Raw genomic sequence first — 18,197 nt, 5'->3', positions numbered from 1 at the left:
TTGTGTTCAAAGTATAGGCATACAAACTTGCAAAATTGCATAGTGTGAAAAAGAGTATATTTAAGAGTTCATATCAGTTTAATATCTTATAGGAATATGGCAAACAAGAATAACAGCATCGGGACTGGAGAGGTGGCTCAACAGCAAGAGTCCAGAGTTCATTTCCCAGCAACTACATGGTGTCCTATAACCATCTGTAATGAGATCTGATGCCTTCTTCTGGTGTGTCTGAAGAGAGCTACAATGGACTCATATACATTAAATACATAATAGTTTTATTGGATATTTTCTTTTTTTACATTTCAAATATTATCCATTTTCAGGGTTTTCCACTGGAAACACCCTATTCCATCTCCTCTCCCTCTGCTTCTATGAGGGTGTTCCCCCACCCACCCACCCACTCCAGCCTCCCTGCCATAGCATTCCCCTACACTGGGGCAACAAGCCTTAACAAGACCAAGGGCCTCTGCTCCCCTTGATGCCTGGTAATACCATCCTCTGCTACATATGTGGCTGGGGGATGGGTTCCTTCATGTGTAGTTTGGTTGTTTGTTTAGTTCCTGGGAGGTCTGGTGGGGGGGTCTGGTTGGTTGATATTGTCCTTCCTATGGGGGTGCAAATCCCTTTAGGTCCTTTACTCCTTTCCCTAACTCCTCCATGGGGATCCTGTGTTCAGTCTAATGGTTGGCAAATAGCAACCTCCTCTGTGCTTGTCAGGCTCTGACAGAGCCTCCCAGGAGACAGCTATGTCAGGCTCCTGTCAGCATGCACATCTTGGCATCCACAATAGTGTCTGTGTTTGGTGACTGTATATAGGATGGTTCCCCAGGTGGGGCAGTCTCTAGATGGCCTTTCCTTCAGTGTCTGCTCCACATTTCGGCTTTGTGTTTTCTCCCATGAGTATTTTGTTCTCTCTTGTAAGAAGGACAAAGCACCCACACGTCGGTCTTCCTTCTTCTTGAGATTCATGTGGTCTGTGAATTGTATCTTGGTATTCCTAGCTTTTAGGCTAATATCCACTTATAAGTGAGTGCATACCATGTGTGTTCTTTTGTGATTGAATTACCTCACTCAGGATGATATTTTCTAGTTCCACCCATTTGCCTAAGAATTTCATGAAGTCGTTGTTTTAAAAAGAATAACAGCATCATTGACAACCAAATAGAATATTCACAGTACTATACGGTGAAAATAAAACTACTGAATGGGCATAAAGTGATGCCCTACATTTTCTGGTTAATGCAGTTTTAGTCACTTTTCATGACTGATTTTCTAATAAAGAATATAAGGTCCTCAATCTCATTCAAAAATATGGATTGTGACAACAAAGTGTAAATCACTGTATCTTTGGTTAGCTTAGGATGCAAGTGAACTATCTTGAAACAACCTTCTTGCATTGAAAAGAGCCGTGAGAAAAGTTTCTCTTTATTTGTTAACATATCTCCTCATATACCAACACTCTCTTGTCTGTCTCATTTGGGATACAGTGATATGGGACTTATAATTTCTATTATTATGTTTTAATTTTATATTTTTAGAATCCACATATCTTACATGTATTTGAGGAGTTCATCAACTCTCTTTTATCAACTAAGCAAATCTATTTTTAAATCGAACTTATAGTACATCTAGATATATCTAATTCCATTAATTACACATATAATTAATGGGTTGAAATCTACTAATTGAAAAAAATCTATCAACTCATCAAAAAATTATTAAAAACATCATTTTCACTGTGGTAAATTATGAATGTATCTTCTCTTATAACCTACCACATACCTGGGCATGGTGACTCACAGGTCTAAAACAGAGTTTAAAACAGTAAGACAGGAGGCTCTTAAGTTCACTGCTAACTTGAGTTATACTGAGGCCTGCTTCAAAATAAAACAAAAAGTCTTGTATTTGTGGCCAGTTTACTTTAAACAAATTTAATTTAAAGAATAAGATTATAGCACTCTGTCAAGTAGGAGAAATTGTCCTTTCTGGTGGAAATGTAACTTATCTCTTCTGAAATAGGATACTTGAACACTACAGAAATCAATAAGAAGGTACTCAGGTTCTGCAAACTTCATAGGTTTTCTATGATAAATGGATTATCATCACCATCATCATCATCATCATCATCATCATTATTTTAAACCACTCTCTGGAGAAGGGAAATCTAATCCAGTGGCCAGACTAGAAGCATAAAGTAAGTAAAGAAGTGAATCTGAATAGGGTTTCTAAAAATGTTTGAAACAATTTTTTGCAGACACAAACTGTGGTTATTTCCCAATTGGCACATTTTCAGTTTGTACATATATCACTAGATGAGAGCTATAAGGATCAACGACAGTGAAGGAGACTCTGGGGTACCCGTCCTTAGCATATTAAACAAACTGTAACTATCATAGGGGAGAAAGAAATACATCTCTCAACAGAACTTTATTCCTTTTGTAATTTTTTTATGTAGAATATGTGTGAACATATAAAAAGGCTAGCAAATAACCTGTCAATCACATAGCTACATGATGAATTCAATTAAAGCCCTTCTCCTGTTGTAGTCAAATTATTGGAAAAGGTGACACAGATTTTGTCCACTGACATGCAACTAACAATTTAGAAAATCAATTTTCATTTATGCCAAGGCATGGTAAGCACAAAAAAAAATCAATGTATTTTCCTAATGGAAAATATCACACACGTTGCCTAACATCTGTATGTTACCTGAAGGCTCTGTAATACTTCTGTTCATAATTTCAATTTTAATGCCTTCAAATGACAGTACCCTTGGTCCTAAATTGTAGGTATAATCTTGATAGTAATAGTAAGGAAAGGGTAGATTTTATTTCTAGAAAAGATATCTTCTTGGCAGCAAGATCAAAGATATTTTGCAAATTTTATATGATAATGATATATTTATATTTCTTTTACTTATAAATTTTATTATTTTCTTTATTTACATTTCATGTGTTAACCCCTTTCCCACCCTCCATCCCCCAGAATTTCCCTATCTCATCTCCCCTCCCCCTGCTTCTATGAGGGTGTTCCCCCGCTGACCCACCCACTCCTGCTTCCGTGCCCTGGCATTCTCCTACATTTATATTTCTTAGATATTACTAATACTGTACCATCAAGGCCTAACCTCCATGTAGAAAAGTATGTTGTTTTTAAGCAACAGGCAAATAATTAGTATAGTAATATGCTGTAGAATTTTAAAGGTGAGACCTATCACATCTATTATGTTGTTTATTACCTGAGTTTACTATTATCAATACCCATTAAAATGTATCTAAAGTGGGATGTGAATAAAGTTTTAATGTTGCCACATTAGAATATCCAATTAAAACACTAATTCAAAAACACAATCTTTACATCAATTGAAGTAATTCTGAAGTCTTGATTTTAAAATCATAAAAAGAGAGAGAGAGAGAGAGAACACTTCAGTGTTTTCACCTTTCAGTATTGTGTGCAGCTTGGAAACTCAAGAACTTTATGAACACATTTTTTGTTGCTCTCTTGAAGGAGATGAAATTAATAACATGTGAGTCCTTTAGTGATCATCACATTTAGGAATAAAGAGCAGAGATGGAAATGACTTACTATAAAGGTCAATAACTGGTCCAAATGCAAAAAACAAATTACTATGGTCTGTCCAACCCCAATAGAGACATTTAGAATGCAGCTCTTACAACTAAGGTTCTAGGAATTCAAGAGGATTGAAAGATATATTGACAGAGAGGAGGACCAGGGTATCTGTTGCTATAAAGTCTTGTTTATACATGACAGGGAAGCTGTACTCACAATATCTCAACAGTAAGATTTATCTAAACAAGAAATACCTAGATTCAAACAAACAAACAAACAAACAAACAAACAAAACAAAACAGATTTCATTCCAATGCATATGGAAAAAGTTTCATGAAATCCCAACTGGGTGGAGAACCACAGCCCATCAGAAAGTGTAAAGAGAAGGAGGATGAGTTCTCTCCAAGGGTCGGATGGCCCCCTGATAAGTTATTCAAGGCTAAGCTGCTATTCCTCCTCGATACATGTGTGTACATGAAATGCAACAGCTGTTGTGCTTTGATAGAGCACAGCAGCTCTGCCACAGCACTTCCCAAATACTCCAACAAATACTCCAACATAGCTTAGGCACAGGTAAAAGACCTGAAGACAGCATTCTTGACAACAACAGAAGATATTGAGGAGGACGTGAAGAGATCCAGGAAAACACACACACACACACACACACACACACACACACACACACACACACAGACACGTGAAGGAAATAAAGAAAAAAGCTTTTTCAAGAAATGAAAATGGAAATAAATACCAAAACAGAACACAAGACAAATCAACAACAACAACTATAACAAAATTTTAAGGACTTCTGGAAATTAAAAATTTAGAGACTCAAGCAAGGACACCACCACGATAATTGACCATCAGAATGAACCATTTCAATTCAATTCTTAACAGATCTTAAAAGACCAAAACTCAAGTCCATATGGAAAAACAAACAAACAAACAAACAAACAAAAAACTGAAAAGCTAAAAGAACATTGAATAGAAGGACTGTAATTGGTCTCTCCATTCCCAATCTCAAGATGTACTACAAAGTTATAGTAAGAAAAACAGCATGGTATTGGCATTAAAAACACAAGCTGGTCAATGGAAATGAAGTAAAGACCAGATATAATTTCACAGACCTGTAGTCTTCTGGTCATTGTTAAAGTAGCCAGAAGTACATACTGTAATAAAGGCAGCATATTTAAAGTATAGTGCAATCAAATTAGATGTCTACATATAGATGCAAATAGATTCCTACTAAGCACCCTGCTAAAAACTTAAGTTCAAATTTATCAAAGGCCTCAATATAAGACCAGATAACACTGTACCTGATAGAAGAGCAATTGGGGTATAACCTTTAATTCCCTGGTCCAGGAAAAGAGTATCTGAAGAGAACACCATTAGTGGAGACACTATGACCAACAATAAATAACTTGGGCCTCATTAAACTAAAAAGCATCTCTAAGGCAATCAACACTACCATTCAGACAAAGCAGCATTCTACACAATGAGAAAAAGATTGTTTTTTACCAACGTCACATCTGACAGAGGACTCATATTTAAAGCAGGTGAACAAAATAAGGAACTATGTATCAACAAACAAATAATCCAACTTAAAGACACGTTGCAGATCAAAAATTCTTAAGAGAGGAAACTCACATGGCTGAGAAACACTTAAAGAAGCAGTCATGGATCTATAGGGACATAGTAGGCAGAATCTTTCTATGGAAGATGGGAAAATTCATCTTTAGAGATTGCATTCAAGATTTCCAGTGCTCTAGGTTGTGCATGGACCACATTATTAGTGTTCGTTTCTCACAATTATGATGTCTTTTTTTCAGTAGTATACAGTATAATGGGATTCATTATGACATGTTCCAATGAATTTGACATTGTATTTGTTGGCTATTGCTTCTCTATCAACCTTGTTTACAGACCAAACCTTATCAATAACTCTATGTCAAAGTAGCCACCCTCTATTAAAGACGATGTCAGATGTGTGTTTTCCATGTAAGAAAAAAAAATGCGATATGTATCTACTGTAGTTAGGTTAGCATTGGTTACATACTTCTTATTCCTATATCTGTTAGACTGGTTAAACCCTAAATACAACTCCTTCTTCTCTATTTATGTGAGCATACAAACACACACACACACACACACACACACACACACACACACACACACACACACACACACTGAAAGAGGGAGAGAGAGATGCACACCTCTTTTAAATTTGCAATTTGCAGTTAAGTCAATGAGAATTTTCTGAGTCTGACTTGATATTCTTTTATTTACCCCTATGCATGCTAATGATATCATTTAATTCTTTTAGGCTGAGTATTACTCCACTGTGGGTTTATATATAAACCCTATGCTCCCCTTGTTCTGAAAACTTCTAAAAGAAGACTGAAAACAATGTTATTTCTTTAATTTTACCAATAACTTTTATCATTTGTATTTCTTAAACAACTCATTAGTATGATGTTTAAAAACACTGCAGTCCATTTCTTAGTTGAAAGAAAAAGAAATACTATATGAACATATAGTAGGTTGCATATACTCAGACAAATTTATAAACATACACATACATGCATGTGTAACAATAATTGAAGGAGAAAAGTCACAAACAAGAAGGAGTAAATCAGGACATAAAACTTGAATAGGAAGGAGAAAGGCGAAATGATGTAAATACAGTGCTCATCTATGAAATCTCTGAGACACAAACTTTGAAAGAAAACATTAAGACAATGACGGAATATGGAAATGGGTTTTGCATTGATGATCTAGCTTTAGTAGATCCAGATCCCAAATAATAAAACCTAAAAACAAAACAAAATGAAAAGCCCCAAAACCAAAAAGCAAAGAAAAAACTTTTATTTCCTTCTATCACATAAAAACGTCAGCAGAGTGATGAGCCATATGAAGAGGGTGTGCTAAAGTTTCATGTGAGGATGTACCTGTGTGCAGAAGGTGGGTAAAGGCAAGTGTAGCTGGGCAGGAGCTTATCTATCTCTATCCTTCCTTTGGACACTGCCACAAATGCTTTGGTCTTGCCTTAGCACAGATTTGTGAGCTTACCTGCCTGTTCTCTATGTAAATTTACATGTAGGTTACAGTCTTCAATATAAAATAAATGGAATTTCGCCACTGTGTTAATTATTGATATACATTCAGTTCCTAGAAAATTTTGTTATCTTTATTTTATGAATAAATCTGTAGCTTTCTTTTTATTTTTATTTCTTAATATTTTGAACATCCTTTGTTTTCTTGATTAGTGCTTAGAGTGAAACTAGATAAATTGTGGAATAGACTATGCTGAAACATTTCTAAATTCAAGGTGAAATAGGACCAATTCCGTGAAATAATTTTTTTTTTTTTTTGGTTTTTTCGAGACAGGGTTTCTCTGTGTAGCCCTGGCTGTCCTGGCACTCACTTTGTAGACCAGGCTGGCCTCGAACTCAGAAATCCGCCTGCCTCTGCCTCCCGAGTGCTGGGACTAAAGGCGTGCGCCATAAACAGCAATAAAATATCTTACTGTGTGTTTCTCCAAAATCTGTTTCATGTGCTTTCTAAATGAACATGGTGCATTGTTGTTACTCAAAAAATATTGTGAAGTGGTTTAGGCATATAAAAACAAATAAAATTTTTTATGCAATGTGTTAGAAAGCAATATAATATAAAGTCATATTTACTATGAAATAATACACAATTTTGTATTATTTTATTATATACTATACAAAATCAGCTAGAAAATTCTTCTGAAAGTCTCTTGCTCTCACCTTACTAATTTCTTTTCCTGGATCATTTGTGGTTTATCTGTTCTGCATAGTCTCAACATAAAATTTGGAGTTCTTAAAAGGTAAAGACTAACATGATAGGTTTAACTCTTTTGTCAGTAAAGAGCATAATTACATTGTGCACTCATTTGTCTGAAGTGCTTGCGGGGCTGGAATCTGCAGCACCTAGAAAATAGTAGAGGGAAAAGTGGGTTGGAAATTTTACAGACCTGAGTGTTTCTGTCACACAGCTACTTATATCACGCTATTACCTGGAGAAACAAAAGCAAGAAGTGTTACATAATTCCAACACAAATACAATATGTTACTGTTAATAATGTTAGGAAATATTTAATTTTTAAAACCAAAATTTTGTAATATGTCATTTTATGAAAATGTGACTCATGACAGCTGTTATTTGTACATGCATTTATACAGCACATAAGCTCTCATTTATCTCACATATAGATTTAGATATTTTGTATACAGGCCAATCTGCTGAAATGAGATTGAAGACAGTCTCTAACATTGTCGACTAGAATGCACAAATGTTTTATTGGTGCTTCTGGTTATCTAAGCTGAGTCATACAGTGCACCTGCTGGAAATAAAGTACATGCTCTAGTTCATTTTGTGAGATGTGAGTCGCTATGCTCATGGGCATAAGTCATGCCCAGACTCATGGGCAAAGGCATACTTTTTCTGAGCTTTCTGTTTTTCTTACATTACATGGTGTATAGAAAACAAGATTCATCCAAAAAATGAATGACACTATGTTTGCAACTGACTGATAACAAGATATCTATGATTTTATTATTGTAAAAGTAATGAAAATAAAAGCCTTGAAATTTTATGTTTAATATATTTAAGCAAACGGAAAATAAATTGTTGACCAATATCTACAGTCAGTAAAAGAGAAATAACAGTGATGGAAAACATTATTTGTCAAAGGCCAGGTTCAACAGGTCAAGGTAAATTGAGGCATGGCATAGAGTTGGAGACTGATCACTCAGCAGACTTTTTCTAAGAGAACAAAACTTAATTCTCTTGGGCCATTGAAGTACTCCTTGTGACCAGTGAGAAACTTTTTGAAGACCAGGGAGAAAAGAAAAGGGGAGGGGGAGAAAGAATCACACACACACACACACACACACACACACACACACACACACACACACACACACACAAGAGCACACTAGGTAGATAAAGTTTTAATGAGCTCCAACTACTTCACCCATATACATTCATGTATACATACATACACATACAGTGATGGAAGCAAGCTCCAACCACTTTTCATCCATACACATATATACATTTGATGTGAGTGCAATGTTCCAAATGTATATAAAACAAACAAACAAACAAACAAACAAAATTATTCCCCAAACCTCACAAACATTCATAACTAAGCATGGTTTTATAGATTAACAAAGTGTGAGCCAACAAGGTAATTTTCACAGCCAATTTCTCTTACTGGCAGGCTGCAATTTGCAGTTGCATAGGACCAATTACTTTTTTTTTTACCTTAAAAAGTAACCTTATAAAAAGTCTTAAGAAAATCATAAATCTATATAAAAACCATCAATTCTATTTTAAATACTCAAGGTGCACAGCTACCCATTAACATTTTTTATTATTAAATCATACTGGGAATCTGAGGGCAAAAATGGTTACAGAAACTAAGTGTCATCTTGATCACCAGCCTACTTTAGCAAGAAAAGCGTGGCAACTGGTACGAGCTAGACTGCCATTGTTCTTCTTCTCTGACCTTAAAAACATCCTTTCTCAAAAATTAAGTATGCCTCCATGAACTGATTTTTTACTTCAAAGCTAGTAGCAACAATATCTTAACCAAATTTCACTAACGATGTCCTTCTCCATATTCGTTTTAAAGGTAGTCGTCATTGATAATAATCTACATCTCTAAGTTCTTTCTGAGGGTGGTGAATGCATCATAAATTTGCTCCAGCACCAATGCTTGCTTACAAAAGATCAATCATTATTCTTGTAAGTGCCAGCGATACTGCCCAGGGAAGGACTGGAGGTCTTCTTAGAGTTTTCAAAAACCTCATAGCTTATGAGGACTCTAGTGACCATGAAGGCAAAAGCAGAGTGATAGCCCATGACAGCATGAAGTGTTCAGGTCACAGGTCACATTCCTTAGGGCTTTGCATCTCCAAGACACACCCATTGTGTTTGTACTCGCGGTTGGGCTGCCTTCTGTGACTTTCTGTTGTTCGTATTGTACTGATCATAATAAGCATTCAAATAATAATTCTCTATATATGGCAAGTATGTTATTGTAAATAGTCAATACCCCAAAACATTCAGCAATAGTAAAACATTTATACCTTACATGCTGGAAATTTATTGTGAAGTAATTTTTTAACAATGACATTTTAAAACACAAGGTATTATGTTGAATTTAATATATGTACTTTTAATGCCTCACCTATAATAGGATCATATGTATGCTTACATCTTTTCAAAATAATTTAATGAAACAATATTCTTAAGTTAGAATGTAATAAAGAAAACTCTCAGAAGATTATGGGCTCTCATTCATAAGATCCAATGATAGTCACAAGTATGATATGGTCTTCCCCTCCAACTCCCCCCCCCCACACACTATATCTAGACTAACATGTTTTAGAAAGGGAAACATGCTTTTAGAATAACAAATTAAGACTTCCTGTGATAAGCAGTGAAATAATTTAACAAGGGTACATTTACCTGGATCCAGCAGCGAATTTAATTATAACCTGGAGCTAGAGTTTGAAGTTCTAAGTACTCAAGTCAAGCTTTGGGAAATTTTCCAATATGTACTTAACAGAATTTTGGCCAGCTGTGTTCCCAATCATGACAGTATTCAAGTAAAATATACAAAAAACATTTTGAATTTAGGAATTCTGCTTCCTTTATTGTTAAGGTATTCTATAACAGTGTATTATATCAATAATTGTGTGACTGATACTCAAACAACATCAAAGTCCAGAGAGATTTTCTTTGTTTTAATGTGTGCAATAAAGTGGGCTGCTCTGACATTCTGTTTTGGTTTTGAGGGACCCATCTTTCCTCACCAGAAATGAATGCCATCACAGGAACAGGGTTTGGAGATTTTGTTTGGTCTTAGAATCCTAAATGTTAAGAAGAATTTAACATCATATTTATTAAAATTAATTAATTTGACCGTTGTAATAATGCATGCCTATCTATAGGTAATTTCTGCTTGATTAAAAAGAACACTTAATTGGTGGTACAGCATCTTTAGCAACAAGACCTGATAAAGGTATTTAGTCATTTTAGAAGCATCCACACAATAGAGCAGCATATCTTTGTGATAATGGAAAAGTGATTTCTCATTCTATGTAGCATACATATACATAAATGTGGGATTATAATCTAGTTAATCATAAAGAAGAATAACAATATTAAATACATGAGTATTATTGGAGTATTAAATATTACCATTGACATAAATCATTTAAATTTCTTATTTTATTATTAAACTTGGTTAAAATCCAAGGGGAGAAAATTAATGTTACTATAGGGCTAAAGCATGCTAGTGTAGAATAGAATTATAATTTATTGATCAAAACAGTTAAAAGTGTAATGTATACATCTAAAAACAATAATTTGAACTTTGAACTGTGTTTCTATTGCTGATAATATAAAGGTTAAGTATTAATGTCATAGCTTAAAAGAGTAGAAATATCTAATCTACCATGAATTTATAGAATATTCTATATTATTTTAATGACTCCTACTTCTGTAATGTTTTTATTGAGTTACAGTTAAAAATGCAATAGCTTGATAAATTATACTCTGTGAATCTAATAGTTTATTGATTTTGCTAAAGGTATGGTGAAATATTACTTTTCTGGGTCATATAGTCAAGTTATTTTACAATTTCATGTCTCATTTATTCTGAGTTTAGGAATATTATGAGAGAAAATTCTATGACTGTCTGAAAGCAGACAATTTAGACAACATAGCTCTGTTGTCATAATTTTCTTATGAAGACATCTTAAATTGTAGTATTTTCTATAAATACCATATAACTTTTACCATATATTACATTTTTAATATTTCCATGTTCTCCTATTTCAGATAATTTGAGAGTAAGGCCTATTTCAATGACCGGGTCAAAAATCATTTGGAAAGAATAGGCCAATCAAAGCAATCATGCAAAGTAGAGTCCAGAAGAAACAGTTCTGTCTCCTAATCTCCAGTTCTACACAGTGTTCATTTGTATACCAAATAAAATAACAATCTACCTTAAATAAATTAACATACAATTTATTACCTGATTTAATATTTTGTTATAAATATGCCTTTCTTTTACATATGACAAGTTTTAAACATATTACAGAAATAAAATCTCACTGTATTGAAATATTTAACACAAAAGACAGTATGCATATTTTCTCATATATAACATTCTAGAATGCTAAATGTCATATTGAATCAGATATTTTTTAGTACTAAAATACTGAATTTAGGATAAGCAAAAGATAAAATGTCATGGAATAAGATAAATTCTATTTGTCTACAATTAAAGCATTTGAGAAAACATTAAAAATAACTTTTTATAAAGCCCAACTATATTGCAATGCTGTTCTTTCTTTAAGAGGAAGAAATAGAAGTTTGATACCATTCATCTACAAACATTCAAAGTGCTAAATCTGCTTTTATTTATTACAACATGCAAATTACATTTGAATTGATATCCAAAAGCTGATTTTACAGAAAATCCTAAATATTTAATTAAGAAGACTACTGAAATAGCATGGAAATTAATTGTACTTATTCAATTATTTGAAAAATGAGATTAACTATCCTTCACATTATTTATGGATTGTTCAAAAAAAAAGCATGCTTGCAAATTAAATTGTATTTTCACTTTTTCTTTTCTTCATGCACTGGTAATTCTAAATATTCACAAAGGATCCAAATTTGTAAACAGATTATACTCTCCCCAGATGAGTCAAAGGATGAAGTAGAGAAACGTGAAAGTATTAACGTTCAATAGTTTGCTGAAGTTTGAAGTAACACAGTAGAATGTGAATGCATTGTGGATTTTCAATCTGTTTTTAATTCTTAGTGACTGTTTCAGTGCATGCATTGAACTTAGGAAAGATGCAGTCAAATCATGATTGCAGTATGAGTCTTCTAAAAGAAACATCTAATGCACTTGTCAATACTCGAGTTTAAAAAATCCAAATGGGCCCAAGTTTGGAGTTTTTTGTGGTAATAGCCATAATAGGTATGCAGTGTGTGTGTGTGTGTGTGTGTGTGTGTGTGTGTGTGTGTGTGCGCGCGCGCGCATGCATGTGCGTGTACATGCACATATACATGCATCTGTCTGTCTAAGAAACTATGTTTATCTCCACAAAAGGAGTTGAAATATATCTATATGTTATCCATCTGTGTTGTACGTGGATGCCTCTTATCTAGTGGCTAGATCACTGTTGAATTATTTCAATGATGGAGTAAAAGACCTTTAAGAATGTAAGCAATAGGAACAACAAGATGAACTAAGCAGTACCCCCAGAGCTCGTGTCTCTAGCTGCATAAGTAGCAGAAGATGGCCTAGTCGGCCATCATTGGGAAGAGAGGCTCCTGGGTATTGCAAACTTTATATGCCCCAGTACAGGGGAATGCCAGGGAAAAGAAGCAGGAGTGGATGGATAGGGGAGCAGGGCAGGGGGCAGGATAGCATTTGAAATGTATATAAAGAAAATAGTTAATAAAAAGTAATAAATTATAAAAAAGAATATAAGCAATATAATTTCAACTTAACCTTACTCTTAGGATAGTGGAATTTGTTTTTAATATCCATTGGTTTATAAGTCTGTACCTCTGACTTTGTAAACTATAATCCCTTGTGCCTCACATCTTCTATCTTGCTCATCCTAGGTCATTCTTTTCTATCGTGGTACTTTATACTGGATTCAGGCTTGGACATTGTAATTCAAATATTATGTTTAAAGGTAGCCATCCTTATTGTGGGCTGAAGAAAATTATGAAGGCCCAGACTCTAATAGCAGACCTTCACACCATGTCATTCTTAGGAACTATATTTGGTTTTCCCTTGGGTTTATTCAATAGCTAGCATCCCATTAATAAAGGAAACAAGATATCATTTTATCATGTAGCAACCAAATATTGTTTTTGAAGTTATACATTCTATTGTAGATCTTTAATAGGTCCAAATCCTACATTATATTAATATTTTGTAAGTAACTATTTTTATTTTATTTAAATGTGTTATAGGCAAAACCCAGAAACAAGGAGTGGGTAGGTAGGGGGCCTCTCCAGGAAGAAACAGAGACCTGGGAAAAGGGACTTATCCAAGAATCAATGAGGGTGTCCTTAACTGTGACTCACAGCACTAGGGACATGAAACATCAAGAAGCCACCTCCTGTAGCTTGGCAGGAGCACCATGGAGCGAAGGCAACACCAACCCACCCACAAAACTTTCAACCCAAATTTACTCCTGTCTACAAAAACTGTAGGGACATAGGATGGACCAGGGACTTGAGGAAACAGCAAACCAATAACCGGCCCAACTTGTGATCTATCCCATGGGCAAAGTCCAGTCCCTGACACTATTAATGATCCTCCATAATGTTTTCAGCCAGAAGTCTAGCATGGCTATCCTCTCTGAAAGGCTGTATCTAGCAGTTAATTCAGAAATTTGGGCACACTCACAACCAAACAGGGAATGGAGCTTGTGGAATCTTATGAAAGAATGGGAGGAAGAATTGCAACGCATAAGGACATAGAAACTTCGCAGGAAGAACAAAAGGATCAACGAACATGGACACCCTTGAGGCTTTCAGAGACTGATACATCAACCAGAGAACATACATCAGCTCAATCTGTGCTTCCCAGCTCATACATAGCAGAAGTACAGATTGGTCCTCATATTGGTCCTGAACAATTAGAGCAGGGGCTGTTCCATAAGCTTTTGTCTCAGTCTGTGAGATATGGTCTACTAGCTGGGCTGCCTTGTATGGCTTCAGTGGGAGAGGATGTGCCTAGCCTCAGAGAATTGATGTGCCAGCATGGGGGGAATAACCAGGGAGGCTCTAGAGGCTAAGAGGAGAAGAGGCGGGAGCATAAGGGAATGATAGTGGGAAGAGGTGACTAGGATGGGGTCAGTGAGTGGAATTTAAAGTAAGTAAAAATTAATTAATTGGTTAATTTAAAAAATTAAAAACTCATGCATAATTCACTGATTACAACATAAATTTATGTGCAAACAAATATCTGCAGATAAAAATAAAATGGAAAAAAATTCTTCACTAACCCCACATCTGATAGAGGGCTAATATCCCAAATATACAAAGAACTCAAGAAGCTAACCTCCAAAAAACCAAACAACCCAATCAAAAATGGGGTACAGAGCTAAACAGGGAATTCGAAACAGAGCATATACCCTAAAGAAGCCCCCACCATACCACAGGGACACATGCTCCACCATGTTCATAGTAGCCTTGTCTATGATAGCCAGGAGCTGGAAAGAACCCAGATGACCCACAATGGAAGAATGGATACAGAAAATGTGGTTCATTTACACAATGGGATTCTATTCAGCTACTAACATGGACTCAGCTATTAAAAACAGTATCACAAGTTTTGTCAATCTTTTGATGTATGTATGTATATGATTGCCCCAGTCATTTTGCCTCTAGCTCAAGTAGGTGATGAAATATATTCTTTAATTTATACACATATACTCATACAATTCTGAAATAAGAAATCATTTACTGTACCCATAGTGATTTCTCTTTGTGTGATTGTTACAAAGTTATTATGAGAATTTTCTGTATGTTTAAATTCCATTTTGCATGGTAATTCCAACTTCAAGTCATCAATAACTCTCAGTTTTAATCTAAGCATTAGGGAGGAAACACTTTCCACCTGGACACCCTGGTTGAATTTTATTCAACAAAATATCCAATTTTTTTTTAAGAACTGCATTTCAAAACCCAATATAATATTAACAAGGAAATGTGGTTTTTAGCTCAATAATTGATCATGGATGAGTATGCGTAAGAACTATATTCAATTGTTAATATCCTAAAATCAAAATCAAATAATTTATTCAATAAAATTTAGCTTCTTTTTTTTATTTTTAGAGGATCCTAAACACAAATACTCTCTACTAAAGACTATTTTGATATTGTTAGAATTCATTAAAATCTCAGACATAGAACAATCCTGGAAGGATAATCTTAATTTTCAAAAAAATCTGTGGTGCTTATTGTACTATGAATGTACTAGAAATGAGAAATCCATAGAGAGGTACATTTTATATAATCCACAAAACAAAATTCCAGATTTTGTACAATGTATACATATGTATAGTCACAACCTCTTTCTAACCTTAACCTAGTAGTCATATGGCTTAGTTGGAACAATATGGTTATAAGATATAAAAAGTACATGGTATATTTAGATTTTTTCATAGTTTGATAAATGCTAATTTCATCAGCTTTATTAAAATATTTTCTTCCTTTATTTAAGCATTATCTACCATCTCTGGTTGAAAATGACATTCTCAATACACAGTGCATATACAATATACATGCCCACAATAATTTTTGTTAATATTTTTCCAGTGCAATCATTAGGGCAATCCTTCATCCCATTTCACTTGCCAAGAAAATGTGTTTGAGATTGGGGATGCCTATTCATTTATGCTTCTAATATTTACTCAGTTTCACATAGCATACTCCATGGGGAAAACTGTTTCCACAGAGTTGTCTCATGATATTGTGGTTCTCTGTACAAGAACCAATGAATTAACTCTATTTCTTTGTATAAAATTAAAGCATCCATGTTTATACAAAACAACATCACCAAAGGAAATCAAGCAGACATAAGCAAACAAATGACTATTCTTCCCTTTAGAAAGGGTGTTATGGTTCAGTAATCTCTATATCAGCAGAGAGCTGTTTGTTTCTTATTCTTAAGATTTAGATTGATTCTCTACCCACAAATGAGGTTAGCTCTGTAAATAACAACTTCCTTTTTATATAATTTTAATTTTAATTATAAATAGAGTTATAATGCACTGTATTCTGATCAAGGTTTACTTTCTTCAAACCCTTCCCACATACTTATAACCAGTCAGGTTTATAACCTTGTATTATCTCTCACATTAGAAAAATGTCAACAACAACAAAATCAGAATAGGACAAAACACATGAAATAAAGGAACTAAAGTAAAATCACAAGAAACACATAGATGAAGAAACATACATGTGCACACAAGACACTCCACACAAAACCACTAAACCAGAAACCAGAATATATAAACAAAATCCTATAAGATAAAACAAAGAAACAATAAACAATCAAACAAATAAATGAGTGAATAATGAAAGAGTTAGCCTTATGAGAAAACAAAAACAAAAACAAAAAGAAGAAACAAACACCCCCAAAATACTGTTATGCTCATTGTGTTTTGGCTGTTTACTGCAATTCATGGGACCTGCCCTTAAGTGTTTTGTACACCAGGCAAGACTTTCTTGGGGAAAAATAGGTTTTCTTTTGTTAGTACTTATTTATTGGAGATAGTTTCTGGGTTAGAGATAGATACTTTTGTCTACTTTCCTCTCTCAGAGATGGAACTCAATCTGCTTTAGACCTGTGCAGCCCCCCATGCATGCTGTCATAATCTCTGTAATTTTATATGTGTGTCATTGCTGTTTTATCTAGGTCTATTTTCTTGGTGTACTCCATACCCTCTGTCTCTTACAGTTTTTCTGCCTCCTCTAACACAAAGTCCCAGAGTCCTGAGAGAAATTCTAATTACAATTGAGTATTTCAAGGTCTCTCCCTCTCTGCACGTTTCCCAATTTTGGGTCTCTCTATTTTTCTTTCCCCTTTTACTACAGGAAGATGAGATATTGACCTATGATCTCAGGGAAATGTTATTAGGAATCATACTTTTTTGAAATATTCCTTCAAAAAGACAATGATGTTTGCTTTTTCCCATGGGTCATAGATTAGCCAGTGTCAAATTCTTAGCCATCAGAGGAGTGTTGGAAATGGGTTGTCTCATGAAATGAACCTTGAATCCAATCAGGTATTAGTTGATGGCCTTATAAATATAAGGTTGACTTTATAGATATTAAATGAAACTCTACACCTCATGCATGACTAAAACTAAACTATAGCTCACTCTTCTAAGCTTTGTGCGCTATTGCACCAGTTTATCATGTTTGCCCTTAAGTATGGTATGTATACCCACTGTGACTCCATTGGAGGAAACTACACACACACACACACACACACACACACACATGCTTACCCCACCCACCCACACACATACAGTTGTGTGTGTATGTATGTGTGTGTGTGTGTGTGTGTGCATGTGTAAAGAAGCATCTCCTACAGCTAGATTCCATGTGATCCTTCAAATGTCCCTGTGATGGTTTGCATATGCTTGGTCTAGGGAGTGGCACTGTTGGGAGGTGTGACCTTGTTCAAGTAAGTGTAACCTTGTGGGTGTGGTCTTTAATACCTTCACCCTAGCTGCCTGGAGGTTAGGATTCTGCTACCAGCCTTCAGATGAAGATGCAGAAGTCTCAGCTCCTTCTGTACCATGCCTGGCCTGGATGCTGCCATGTTTCCCACCTTGATGATATTGGACTGAACTTCTGACCTATAAATGACTCCCAATTACATGTTGTACTCTATAAGACTTGCATTGGTCATGGTGTCTGTTCACACCAGTAAAATCCTAAGACAGTCCCTTAGTTTTAACTGATCCTTGGGTGGGGGTGAGGGTGGGGATCCTGTTCCTTGTAGGAGTTTATATCCTTAGTCACCCTGGAAATCT

Source organism: Mus caroli, unplaced genomic scaffold (genome assembly GCF_978045245.1).
Source record: "Mus caroli unplaced genomic scaffold, Mus_caroli_1 scaffold_17, whole genome shotgun sequence".
NCBI classification, from domain to species: domain Eukaryota; kingdom Metazoa; phylum Chordata; class Mammalia; order Rodentia; family Muridae; genus Mus; species Mus caroli.
This window is presented reverse-complemented; position numbering follows the sequence as displayed.